Below are 14,361 nucleotides of genomic sequence, written 5' to 3'. Positions count from 1 at the left end.
CCATTTGGACAATTTTCAGTCGTGTGATCTTTGAAAGAACAAATACCACATGCTTGATTGTTGATGCTCGAACCATTGAATGCCTTGACTAGAACGTCAAGCTTCCTTTCTAAAGTAGCCATCTGATTTCTTGCATCAACATCATATACCCCACGGCTCTTGCTTCCTCTTTTCTCCTTGGAACTAAATTGGCGATTGTTGTCAGCCAAGTCATCAATCAAGGTGTAAGCTTCTTGACTGGTCTTGTTCATGAATGTACAGCCACATGCCGAATCCACCATACTCTTGTTAATGGTGTCGAGTCCTTCATAGAAGAATTGCACCAAGTCATCCAACGAAATACCATGGTGAGGGCACTTTCTTTGTAGTTCTTGAAATTCCTCCCATGCCTCGTAGAGTGAATCACCATCCTTTTGAGTGAAGTTCTGAATCTCCCTCCTTAGTCTTTTCGTGAGTTGAGCAGGGAAGAATTGTTTCAAGAACTTCCTAGTCATTTCGTCCCATGTGGTGATGATTCCCGGAGGCAGAGAGTACAACCAACGTTTAGCATCGTCCTTAAGGGTAAATGGAAACAAAAGCAACCTCAAGCCTTCTTGAGACAGATGATGAATCGATTGGAGCTTGCAAATGTCCAAGAACTCCCTAAGGTGAACATTAGGGTCTTCCATTGAGGAACCAGAATACTTAGGCAGCTGCCCAAGCAATTGAACCGGAATGGAGAAGTTGGCTTCATTAGGTGGAGTGAAAGCAATGCATGAAGGTGATTCAGGGGTGGTGGGGATGAAAGCATTCTTGAGTGCGATTGGAGCACCAACAGGAACTATATCACGGTCCGCAATTGTGTCTGTCTCTGAATTGAAGATGAAGGGAAAGAAAGGATTCTCCTCTTCTTCTGATCTAGGTGAAGAGTTCAAGATTGAATTGCTTGGAGATGATTCGAAATCTAAGGGTCTACTCGTGAAAGAGTTGTTTAAATCTCGAAGTGCTTGAATTCGATCTTTGAGCTCTTGTGTTCTCTTAAATATTTCGGACATGCATAATTCCTGTAATACAAAAGTTAAAGGGTTAGCATTGAAGGATACAAAATGAAGACATGAATCGTGCCCTTCCTTGGTCATATACGCAGCACACTTATGGAAGAGGCACGACAACTATGTTGTCATGTTACAAAGTTAGTTCTTTACGTTTACAAAGTTCATACAATTCACAAGTTCTTTTTGCTATTTCAATGATTGAATGATCAATTGATTCTAAGTTGTAAACCGAGGTTGACGTGCGGCCTAAGTATGGATGCCTAGACACAAGATCAAGTCTTTGTTTCAGAAGGCCTTGTAGCTCAATCAGAGATAATGAACATGGTAGGACTCATTTGTTGAACTACGGAGAGCGAACTCCCTATCGACTCCATCACCGAGATGTATGTCAGTCAGTAGTTCTCTGAGATCCAATTTTGGTCCCATGCACCAGAGTAATAAGAGAGCGTGCCCCTTACTCAGCTAGACATAAACTTGGGTGTTAGACAATTCTCCAAGTGTTAATAAAAGCCGCCCTCAACCTCATGCAAAAACTTTGGAAGAAAACATGAGGAGTTAAGGCTAATATTAACAAAAGGGACTTTACCTATTCCGTTCGATTTACAACCTACAACAATCATTCACTCAATCACCAAAACAACAACCTAAGATATATTTACTATATGTTACAAAAAGAAAAAATATATATATATATAAATATATATATATTTATATACAAATTTACAATATGAACAGTGAATTCGAAATTAAAAGATTAGAGATCCATAAAGATGGATCCTCGGCAACGGCGCCATTTGGTGGGATATACATCATTCGTTGTATTCTATTGTTTGATGTTTATGTGTTTCGATTTTGTTATTTTGATTTTCAATTTTTAGTGTTATTTTCGGTTTTGTTTTTCGATTCTAAGTTGTTGTTTTTTTATTTTTGAGTCTTAGGTATGCCTTTAACTGTCTAGGATGAGTTGATCTTTGAATGATTGGTTGAAAGATGATCACAAGACTGGAAATTGAACTTAATTGCAATTTGATGGTTAATCAATGTGTAGATTTTGTACGAACATGTAGTAGATGAGGATTTTGAAACTTAGGTACAGAATGAGCATGTTCCCTACTTGTTTGAATTATGTAACCTATGTGAGTTTCGAGCCATATATGTGGATTTCTTTGGAGAGTGATATTCTATCGTTTCTTGGCTATATAACCTCATTACATCTATTTTGATCAATTCATATGCCATAGAATTGCAATGAACTAGAGAATGCTAGAACTTACTCTGTGAAACTTTCAAAACTTTTATCATAATATACTCTGATTTTGAAAATGATTGTTGGATCTTTTTAGGAATTCCACCACTTATACCAAAAAGCCGTATGCCTTATTTGAGCCCTGCTTGGGACACCTTAGTATTAACCCATTTGAGCCTACGTTAAGCCTTTTCTTTCATCACCAACATGTTAATATCCTTGCTTAGTATAGTTATATCTCTACCTTGTCTTTAAGGCTTGGCAGAGCCGATTCGTGGTCTTAATATGGATTGATGATTTGATTCAAGTGTGGGGTTAGGCTATTGTATGTATGTTGTGCCGTGGAAAAGAAAAAAATGAAAGATGCCATGTGAGAAAAAGAAAAGAAAAAGATATATACACTGTTAGAAGAAAGAAAAAAAAGATAGAACAAGAAAGAGAAGTAAGATGTCACGGCATGGCATTTGTTTATGTGAATTTGGAGTTGTGATGTATTTGTTGAAGGCTCAATAATGCTGTACTTTAGCCTTTGTTCGTTTTCACAATGTTTAAAGTGAAGAATGAGCCAACATGATAAAATTGGCCCTTGTTTTATGGAGTATGGCGACATAAGGTGAATGATTTTTGCTCTGCTAAGTCTTGAGGATGACCTTTGTGATTCCTTTTACCTTAAAAATGATATCCTTACCGAGCCTAAGCCTACCTTTTATAAAGATCCGCATGATTCTTAAAATGAGTAGCTCTTGATCTGTGGAGTTTGTTTCATGAGTAAGTATATGGTTTGGGTTCATTTGTGCATATGATTGGTATCTTTAATGAGGTTTTCGAATTCACTATGTGTTCATAACTCTTATGTATGAAAAGCTTTTAAGCATATGCCATGTTCTTGAGAGAAAATATTCGGAGTGCATATCCCTTGTGAGTTGAATTTTGAACTTGTTTTGAACATGTCGAGCTTAATATCACCTATGTTTTCTGCCTTGTCTTACTTGTTCTGCAAGATCACATGCTTATTAACCATTAAATTCATTCTATCTATTTCGATTAAGTGTTATTCTTGATGCTATGAATTTGAAGATCTCTGAGACAAAATGTTGAAGGCATTATAGTTGAGTCATTAGTTTAGTTGTTTTGATTATTGTTTTATGTTTTTGTTTCCCTTTTCTAGTGTTTGCTAAGGGACTAGCAAAGCTTAAGTGTGGGGTTGTTGATAGGAGCACAAAGTGTGACGTTCTTAATATGTTTATGCCCTATTCTTACTCTTTGTTACCTCTTATTTAGTATATTTTAGTTTCTTTTGTATGAATAAGTGTCTAGGTAGAGCTTATATCAATTATAAGTGAATTGATGCTGAAATCGTGCTAAGTGTAAAGAATCCTTATTGATATATGTTTCCTTGTTCGAGTAGGATTCATCTTTGCGTATTTCTTTGTTTCTAATATACTTATTATTATTAGGAAATACAAATCCATGTTGGAGAAGGAAAGCAATCCTAGTTCCACAAGGAAAGAGAAGAAGATACACTTATAAGCCCAATCCATGCAAGAATGAAAATGCTGTTAAGATTTGTAGTCCAACTTCGACGGGCTCCCCTGGATAGCTCCGATTGCGTTAGAAGACGTACCTTATATGGATAAAAAGGATTTTGAGTCTAGTTTCTATAGGATTTGGAATCAAATCAATATCGTATTCCTACAGGGAGATATGACCGAATCATTACTCGGAGGTCCAGTGAGCTCGACGGAATTATCTCAGCCATTGATTTGCTTTTGATCCAAGGGCTATGAGGGAAACTTGGGACTTTGTTCCTCCTGCATATAGAGCACAAATATGATCAGAATCTCCATAAATCCCTGCACCAAAGAATGTCAAAGAAGGCATGCAGCAAATTAAATGAGAAGAGGCAAGAAAGTCATAGAAGGCATGCAGCAAATTTAATGATGAGAGGTAAGAAAAATCAAACATGGCTGCAACAATTAAGACTTTTGCTGCCTCCCTAATTCAAATGAAGAAATTTGTGCAAAAGAAATCAGCATTAAAGGAGGAAGAAGATATGCAATTAATGCAAAAGATATGCAATCCTTATAGAAATCAGAATTCTGGCACTGCAGATCATCCAACTTTGACGAGTTCTCCTGGACAGCTCAGAATGATTGAGAACGTGCATGATATATGGATGAAAATCCACGGAAGTCTAGTTGAAATTGCCAGTTGGAATCATCTCAATATCTATTTTCTAGAGAAAGTTATGGCCACAACAAGGGACAAATGTCAAATCTGCCGAATCTAGGAAACCTCAACCAATTTGGTTTCAACTTTGTGGACTTTGTGGCCATCCTCCCTTGGGTTTCTTCCTCTATATATAGCACCTCATTTCCACATAAAATGATCATCAACCTTGCTCACAAGACTTGCCAAAGCTCTGCCCAAACACTTTCATTCACCAAGCATCATAGAATCCGAATTCACCACCCTTCACCATATTTTCTGTCCAAAGCTTGGGAGCCTAGGATACCATTCTCTTGAAGATCTTGTGCTACCACTGTAAGAAACCTTGGAGGAGAATTATAAAGTGTAACTCTATGATCTTCATGTTTAGTTTTCGGGTTTTTATGTTCTTGTTCTTGGATGATTTATGTTTAGGTTTTGTTAAAGTTATTTTTATTCTTGTCTATGAGATATTTGTAACTTTTGAATGACATGATGAATTAAGGTTTTCGATTTTAATTCAATGATTTTAGGTTTTATGCCATGAGTTTCTGTTTATTTATGTTCTTAATTCATTTTCGGTGTGTTCTTATATTGCATGTGTGATTAAGACAAGTAGTTGATGTCGCATATGTTAATCATTCAAAGTTAAAAACGATTTTGAAACAAGTAGTTGATTAATTGTTTGTCCCCTTTGTTCCTCCACCGATTATGATCTTAAGTTCGACATTGGATAGGTGCTTTAAACATGTTGATTTCTCTTTGTGATACGTAATTGCATGATGAATTGGTATGTTAGATTTCGTAGCAAGACAAATAGTTAAGCTCGATGATATCTATGTATTAGGAACCAAGTAGGAACTTGATGCATGATCGAATTTAAGATGAACTATGATACTTACGGCATGAACAAGATTGAGAGTAGATTTTGTTACCTTTGTTCTTATGTTATTTGTTTGGTAATTTCTTATGTGTTGGTTGGTTGATCACATGTATATATTAGTTTAGGTTTATTTTATGTTTGATCCGAAATATATTCCAAAATCCTCAAACTCTTATGAATTCGTTGTTAAATATTTGTGATTCTTTACCCTGGATGGATCCCCGGTTTGTGAACGATACCCTCTTGCTTTATACTACTAACGATGCTTACATGGTTAATATTGATCTCGAGTAATCGAACCGATCAACAGGTTGTTATGGACTTAGACTAACCAAATCCACATGTTCATACCAAATCCACATTATCAATGAAACTTACAATTCAATTCTTATGAAATGCAAAACCATCATCTATGCATTTAGAGACATAATCATCCTAGACTTTAGGGGCATCCTAAGACTCAAAACAACACATTTATTTCGAATTTTCTAACATTTTTTCGAATTTTTTCTTTCTTTTTCGTTTATATCATGAAATCAAAATAAAAATCAGCAAACAATGATCATGCAACCCTACCCCACACTTAGAAAATTACATTGTCTTCAATGTAAGCTCAATAATCAGAATGTAATTCATAAGTATAGACTAAGATCACACATCAATACATATACAATTCAACCATAAGAGTGAAGGGATAAGAAAATGCAAACTCCCGTAGACGACTCCTCCACAGGTACGGTTGAAATGGGTCGCCTCCCATGCAGCGCTTGAGTTTTAAAGTCTCTCAACCTAGACAATCTCATGCTCATACATCTTTTGCCGCATCTCTCACACTCGTCTCTTCATACGTGTGCTCCTCAAAAGGTTCATAGTAGGGCTTAAGTCGATGCCCATTCACCTTGAACGTCTGACCTGTTTTATCACTTTTAATTTCAATAGCACCATGAGCAAACACATTAGTAACAACAAATGGACCAACCCAACGAGAACGTAATTTGCCAGGAAAAAGTTTAAGTCTAGAATGGAATAAAAGAACTTTTTGACCAACTACAAACTCTTTCCCACGAATCATCTTTTCATGATAAGCTCTCGTTTTCTCCTTGTAAATCCACGCAGCATCATAGGCGTCATTTCTTATCTCCTCAAGCTCATTGAGCTGCAATTTCCTATGAAGACCGGCTGCATCCTTGTCCATGTTGAATGTCTTCACCGCCCACCATGCTCTGTGCTCTAACTCCACTGGAAGGTGACATGCCTTCCCATACACCAATCTGAATGGTGACATCCCAATAGGCGTCTTGTACGCAGTCCTGTAGGCCCATAATGCATCATCTAATCGATCACTCCAATCCTTCCTTGTTGGACCTACAGTTTTCTCCAGAATTCCCTTGATCTCTCGGTTGGACACTTCTGCCATGCCACTTGTTTGAGGATGATATGGTGTCGAAACCTTGTGGGTTACTCCATACTTCTTAAGCAATGCCTCAATAGTCCGGTTGCAGAAATGAGAACCTCCATCACTTATCAAAACTCTTGGTACTCCAAACCTGCAAAATATGTTAGTTCTCAAGAAACCTGCAACCACTTTCGAATCATTAGTTCGGGTGGCCTTTGCTTCCACCTACTTCGACACATAATCAATAGCTAACAAGATATACAAGAAACCTCTAGATGAAGAAAATGGAACCATGAAATCAATGCCCCACACATCAAAAATTTCGACAATTACAATGGGGGATAAGGGCATTTGATCTCTCTTACCAATATTACCAGTCCGTTGACACTTATCACAAGAAACACAAAACAAATATGCATCCTTGAAAATAGAAGGCCAATAGAAACCACATTCCAACACCTTTAAAGCTGTTCTACGAGGCCCAAAATGACCTCCACATGCCTCACTATGACAGAAGTTATGAATCGACCTATACTCATTCTCTGGGACACATCTCCTAATGACTTGATCACTACATTGTTTCCATAAATACGGTTCATCCCAAATATAGTATCTAGCCATTTTCTTCAATTTAGCCTTATTAGCATGCGAAAATGTACTAGGAAAATCCTTAGTAACTAAATAATTGACAATATCGGCATACCAAGGCACACTTACCTCTATCCCAAAGAGTTGCTCATCTGGGAAAGTCTCACGTAGTGGCTCTCTTTCCTCATCTCGCACGATCCTACTCAAATGATCGGCCACCAAATTCTCACTTCCCTTCTTGTCTCGAATCTCAAGGTCAAACTCTTGAATCAACAGTATCCACCGGATCAATCTGGGCTTAGCATTCTTCTTTGTCATCAAATACCTTAAGGCTGCATGGTCAGAATACACAACAACTTTAGAATGCAAAAGATATGATCGAAATTTGTCTAAAGCAAATATTACAGCCAAAAGTTCTTTTTCCGTAGTCGAATAATTCATCTGGGCCTCATTAAGAGTCCTAGACGCATAGTAGATCACTACGGGCTTCTTTTCTCTTCTTTGGCCCAACACCGCCCCAACTGCATAATCCGAAGCATCGCACATCAACTCAAAGGGCAGGTTCCAATCCGGAGGACAAATGATGGGTGCACTAGTCAACAACTCCTTCAACTTCACAAATGCTTTTTCACATGCATCATCCCATATGAACGGTATATCCTTCTGCAATAGGGTACACATAGGTCTCGCCACCATGGAAAAATCCTTGATGAATCTCATATAAAATCCTGCATGACCAAGGAAAGAACGAACCTCTCTCACAGTTGTGGGAGAGGGTAAGTGATGCACAATATCAACCTTAGCCTTGTCTACCTGAATACCCTTAGCAGATACAATATGTCCTAAAACTATCCTTTGATTAACCATGAAATGGCATTTTTCCCAATTGAGCACAAGGTTAGTTTCTACACACCTTTTCAATATTAACTCTAAATTCTCTAAACATGCATCAAAGTCTTTACCATAAACACTAAAGTCATCCATAAGAACTTCAATGATATTTTCGATAAACCAGAGAAAATAGCAAGCATACATCGCTGAAACGTACCTGGTGCGTTGCACAACCCAAAGGGCATGCGTCGATAGGCAGAAGTGCCAAATGGACATGTAAATGTCGTCTTCTCTTGATCTTCCGGATGAATACACATCTGGTTGTAGCCACTATACCCATCTAGAAAACAAAAGAACTCGTGCCCGGCTAATCTTTCCAACATCTGGTCCATGAACGGCAAAGGCATGTGATCCTTGCGTGTTGTAGCATTCAGCTTCCTATAATCAATGCACATCCTATGACCGGTCACCAATCTCTGGGGTACTAACTCATTCGCCTCATTTTTCACAACAGTCACCCCACTCTTCTTAGGCACCACTTGCACTGGCGAAATCCACCGACTATCCGAGATAGGATAGATCACTCAACAATCAAGCAGCTTGATCACCTCATCTTTCACGATTTTCATCATTGGTGGGTGCAATCTCCTCTGAGCATCACGTGTAGGTTTGGCGCCATCCTCTAACAGTATCCTATGAACACAAGTTGTAGGGCTGATTCCCTTGATATCCGCCAAAGTCCATCCAATACCGGTCTTGTTCCTCTTAAGCACATCAATCAATCTAGCTTCCTGCTGCTCACTCAGCGTTGATGACACAATAACTGGTAAAGTATCATCCTTTCCAAGGTACACATACTTCAAATGATCTGGAAGCTGCTTCAAATCTAACTTTGGGGCTTGAACCACAGATGGTAACAATTTGTTAGTGGAAATGGGAATTGACAAGAAAGAGGGATACCTTTTGTATGGTTGAGCTTCAAGCTCACAAAGAATTTCGAAAATCTTGGGCTCAAGATCAGCCCACTCCTCTCTTGGGACACGGTCCCCATGCTTGTCAAATCCGGCCCCTTGCTCCATAGCTAATTGCTATGCTTCCAACGTTTCTGACATAACCTGTGCAATAGAATCAATAACATCAATAGAAGAGCACGAGTTAAGATCAGAAACTGGGTATTTCATAGCCTCAAAAACATTGAAGCTGATAACATCTCCATCAAATTCCATTGATAAACTCCCATTGGCCACATCGATACATGTCCTAGCAGTCCTCATGAACGGTCTCCCCAAAAGCAGTGGAGTTGTCTCCAAGGGTGATACCTCCATGTCAAGCACATAAAAATCTGCAGGGAAAATAAGGTGACTGACCTGCACAAGGACATCCTCAACATACCCCTTAGGGTACTTGTTAGATCGATCAGCTAATTGAATAATCACGTTATCATTCTTTAAAGGTCCTAATCCTAGTGATTGATAAACATTATAAGGCATAACATTTATTGAAGCACCTAGATCAAGCATAACATTTTCAAATAACGTGTTACCAATTTTGCATGGGACAGAGAAACTTCCCGGGTCTTTCATCTTAGGGGGTAGCTTCCTTTGGATGACAGCTGAAACTGTCTCATTCATCTTCACTACCTTCTCCTCCCTATTCTTCCTTCTTGAAGTGCAAAGCTCCTTAAGAAATTTCGCATACTTGGGAATTTGCTTGATGCACTCCAACAAAGGAAGGTTAACTTCCACCTTCCTAAAGACTTCCAATACCTCCTCATCAGATTTGTCCTTCTTGCTCTTTGCAAACCTAGAAGGGAAAGGTACACACGAAATGGGGTTAGTATTAACTAAATCACTTGAATTAGCAATCATACCTTTGGGTGCATCATGGGGCGGCACCATCTCCTTCTTGGAGGTAGCTGGATCTTTCTCCAAGTCCATCTTCATAGGAAATTCGTCACTTTCTTGCTCATGGGCCATATGGGCCTTCTTTGCAACATTTGGGCTCTCCTTTAGCTCAAGCCCACTCCTTGTCATAATAGCTTAGGCTTGCTCATTTCTTGGGTTGGGTATGACACCACTAGGCAGCTTCCCTTGCTCAGAAAATCGGCCCATGAAGTCCACTACCTGGCCCATATGCCTTTTCAGCTCCGCAATGTCCTTGCTATTTGCTTGTTGACCCACCACCAAAGTTTGAGTAACAGTGTTCAACTGACTTTGCCCAGCAGCTAAGGATTTCAACAACTCATCATAATTAGGAGTAGCAGCCACGTTTGGAGGTGGTACATTGAGTAGTGGAGCTTGTGGTCTAAACAAACCACCCGGACGAGGCCCAAATTGCATTTGATTCTGATGTGGCCTTAGTACATTTTCAATGTTGGACCATCGAAAGTTAGGATGATCACGTAGGCCAGGATTGTAGGTATTTGAATATGGGTTGTACCTCTGACCTCCTTGATAACCAAGGGCATTGACTTCCTCATACCCTCCACTTGAAGCAATTTGAGGACACTGATCAGTAGGGTGCCCCTCCGTACATATCCCACACACTTGAGCTCCACTAGACTTCATGAAATGTGTCATCATCTTGGACAACTTGTCGACCTTGTCCTCTAGAGCAGAGTTTGAACTGGAGTGAGTCTCATGTACCTGCCTTGTAGCACTTGCAGATGTCCCAAACTGTTGGTTATTCATTGCTCTCTTCTCCAAAAGATCTTTTGCCATTACATTGCTCTTGTCCAAGAATGATCCACCAGCAGCTGAATCAAGGAACTCTCTTTCCATTTGTAGAAGGCCTTCATAAAAGTATTGAAGGAGTAGACCTTCCCTAATGCCATGAGCTGGGCATGATGCTATAAGAGACCTGAATCTCTCATAGTAGTTGTAAAACGACTCATCCGGGCCTTGCTTGATACCGGTGACCTGCTTCCTTATATGAGTAACTCTTGAAGATGGGAAATACTTGGACAAGAATTCGTTCACCATAGTGGTCCAAGAAGTAATCCTACCAGCTGGCACCTCAAACAACCATTTCTGAGCACGGTCCTCCAATGAGTAAGGAAATGCTCGCATCTTCACAATCTGAATGTCTGCTCCTCTTGGGCACATAGTCTCACAGTTGAATTGGAACAAGGTGAGATGTTGATTAGGATCCTCACCAGAAAGACCATGAAACTTGGGCAAATGGTGTAGAAACCCACTCTTCAAAACGAAATCACTAGTCTTTCCCTCTTCCGGGACAGGATACACAATGTTAGAGGGCGCTGTCCCACCAACTGCTGCTTCAACTTGACCATTTTGTTCTCTAATTGATGCCATTACTTCTTCTTGATTTTCAGGTTTTGGATCGGGTAGATTGAAATTCAACTGGGCCAATGAAAATGGGCTTGTCAACAATTCCAACTCCGGATCCTCAAAGAACAAAGGATTGAGCCCACTACAACTTGATGCACTTGGAAATGGCGAAATGGACCCAAACTCTTTCTCTTCGTGAAATGAATCTGATTCAATGGATACGTTATCAAATTGAGATGGAGGCTGAATTCTTTTCAGGCGTGCACTAATCTCTTCGGACCAACCAGTAATCTGGGACATTCATTAGCCTGAAAAGATCACATATATATTAGTATTTCTACAACATATGAAATACAAGTATAAGTAAATAAAAACTTTTTCTTTCTTTCAATTACAAAAACGTAACTCTTCTTTAAATCAATGTTAAATTTCGTTTTCTTTGTTTCTTTTCTTCTATATTTCGAAAATTACATGTGTAGGAGTATAACTAAGTCTAATTGATTTTATTCACACACAATCCTAACTTTTAAGGTACGTGGAGCAGAGGAGTTAACTGTGCAATGGACTGAAACAGCCCAAGGTAAGGGTCTTGCTTTATCCGATATACCTTAAAAATTAGAACATCATTTCTTTTGAAACTATATACACCTATTTATACAAAGTTATCTTCTAAGTTATAAAGTGAGGTGGACGTGCGGCCTGATAGAGCGTTTTGTTAGAACGTCTATAAAATACCCTGAAAAACATCATCGTTAGTATAGAATAAGCAGGAATCGTTCAGTCCGGGGAATCAAAAGGGCCTCAAAACTTATCATGTTAATGGGGAGATTTGATTTGGATTCTAAAACTACAACTTAAAATAAATCCTAAATTACTTATATACAATTGATCAACCATTCATCACATAACCAAAACACGAATTTCACTCAAGAAACATGTATAACACGTGTAGAACAACATATAGGCAGCAACTTATTTCGATTATATCTAAGTCCATTTCAATTCCAATTCTAATTAGTGTCCGAAGCGGTTCATCTAATCGTTAAGACTTCATAATTATTTAGAATCAACGAAGCATTCAATCCTAAACATATGCTAAAGAGGGTTGAACATACCGAAGCGTACTAGTTAAACAACAAAGTAGCACATAAGCACATTAAGTCGAATTGGAAACATGTTACACAAGCATGGCGTCACTCATCTTGATTAAACATGCAAATCCCTAGAACTATCACAACCCTAAACAAGTATCAATTATTGAAACACGAAGCGCATATTCAATCAAAGAATACTTTGGCGAATGAAATCGCAACCTTAGGAGAACCATGGCCTTGGCTTCCTCAAGCATTGATTTAGATGCACAAGTTCAAGGAATAAATCAAAATAAAACCTAAAAACAATTCAAAAACCTACTGCCCCTATTCATCTAGCACGGCATACATACATATTTCAATGAATTCATACAATTAAAACATAAAACCAAAGAAGTCTGAATTTATGCTCTTCATATATAAAACCGAAAATCACATCCAAGAATTCATACAATGAAATTGAAAATTGCAGAAAACCAAAAGAAAAATTACAAGCCATGGATGAATCACACTTTAGAAACCTTCTAGGATTTGGCAAGAATGGATTCGATTTGGAAGAGGAGGAAGATGAGCACGACTTGGTGGTGATGGATGAAGGTTTTTGGCTTGATTTTTTTGGATGGATTTTGGCAGAATTTCGGCTGTGTTTATGAGAGAATGGAGATGGATTTTCTGAAGGGAGGCCGAGCTATATATAGAGGAAGGAGGAGAGGAGACTGCTAGGGTTTTGGTGGGCTGATCCATGTATGCACGGCTGAGATCTCCTTTTAAATGGGATCGAATGGCTGCCCTTGCTTTCCTTGTATAACAAGCTCTTCTCTCCTTGTTTCTCTCATGGGCTGCACACGGCTGGACTCCTTCTCCTTGGCTGATTGCTAGGCACGGCAAGACTCCTATTTTCTCTCTAAAGCTTCACACACAAGGTTCTTTATTTATCTCATAGTTTGCTGAATTATCCCATGCATCATCTCTTTATTTTCTGAATACATACACGGCATTGGACTCCTTCTCCATTGTGGATTTGTATTCATGCCGTGAGGAGCTCTCCTTGTCCAACATGGATTCCTTGAATTATCTCTTCAAATCTGAAAATAAACAAACCGAAATTAGTAAGAAGAGATAATCTATTTCGAAACTTATGTCTTAATCTAGACATTTCTTGTCTTAAAAAGCCATATGTAATCGATGAGCTCAACTAGATTAGGAAAGTTTCTAATTTGCAAAAAGGAACTTACTAGAATAAGTAAGTTACTAGAACCGGAAAGTTCATTTAGGAAAGTTTCGTAATAAGAGTTTGAGTTCAAGTAGGACTTTCCAAAATGGTACGTTTCCTAGTGTAACAAGGATTCCTAATGCAAACATGACTCTCAAGATATCGCCAATGCGACCAAAACGTAGAAAGATGATGACTCCTAATTCAACTAGGTTTCCTAGTCCTATAAGGATTCCTACTCAAACTAGGACTCTAGACCAATTCTTCGTTTTTAACTCGTTTAAGCACAAAAACACATCCATAACCATCCAAGACTCCTATTGTGACTCAATGACTCTATATTACAACAATAAGGGTTAAGAAAAGTACAAATGGAGGTAAAAACATATTAAGAACGTAGCACAAAGTGCTCCTATCAACTACCCCACACTTGGCTTTTGCTAGTCCCTTAGCAAAACAAAACAAAACTACACAAAACACTATTGCCCCTAAATGATTGTCTCAAAATCTCAAAACACATAGCTTTCAAGTTTAAGCATTTGAATGTAAGCACATAAATTCCAAGTTTCATAAACATGTTT

General features: G+C 38.6%; 1 non-coding gene across 1 annotated transcript; it reads left to right on the top strand.

Annotated features, from left to right (window-relative positions):
- The first annotated feature begins 339 nt into the window (after positions 1-339).
- LOC126789701 (small nucleolar RNA R71) lies at positions 340-446 on the top strand. The gene has a single exon (XR_007671614.1). It is a non-coding gene; the product is annotated as a small nucleolar RNA R71 (small nucleolar RNA).
- The last annotated feature ends 13,915 nt before the right edge of the window (positions 447-14,361 follow it).

The sequence above is a fragment of the Argentina anserina genome, chromosome 3, assembly GCF_933775445.1.
Source record: "Argentina anserina chromosome 3, drPotAnse1.1, whole genome shotgun sequence".
NCBI lineage: Eukaryota > Viridiplantae > Streptophyta > Magnoliopsida > Rosales > Rosaceae > Argentina > Argentina anserina.
The sequence above is the reverse complement of the archived record's forward strand: the minus strand, read 5'-3'. Positions and strand labels throughout refer to the sequence as shown.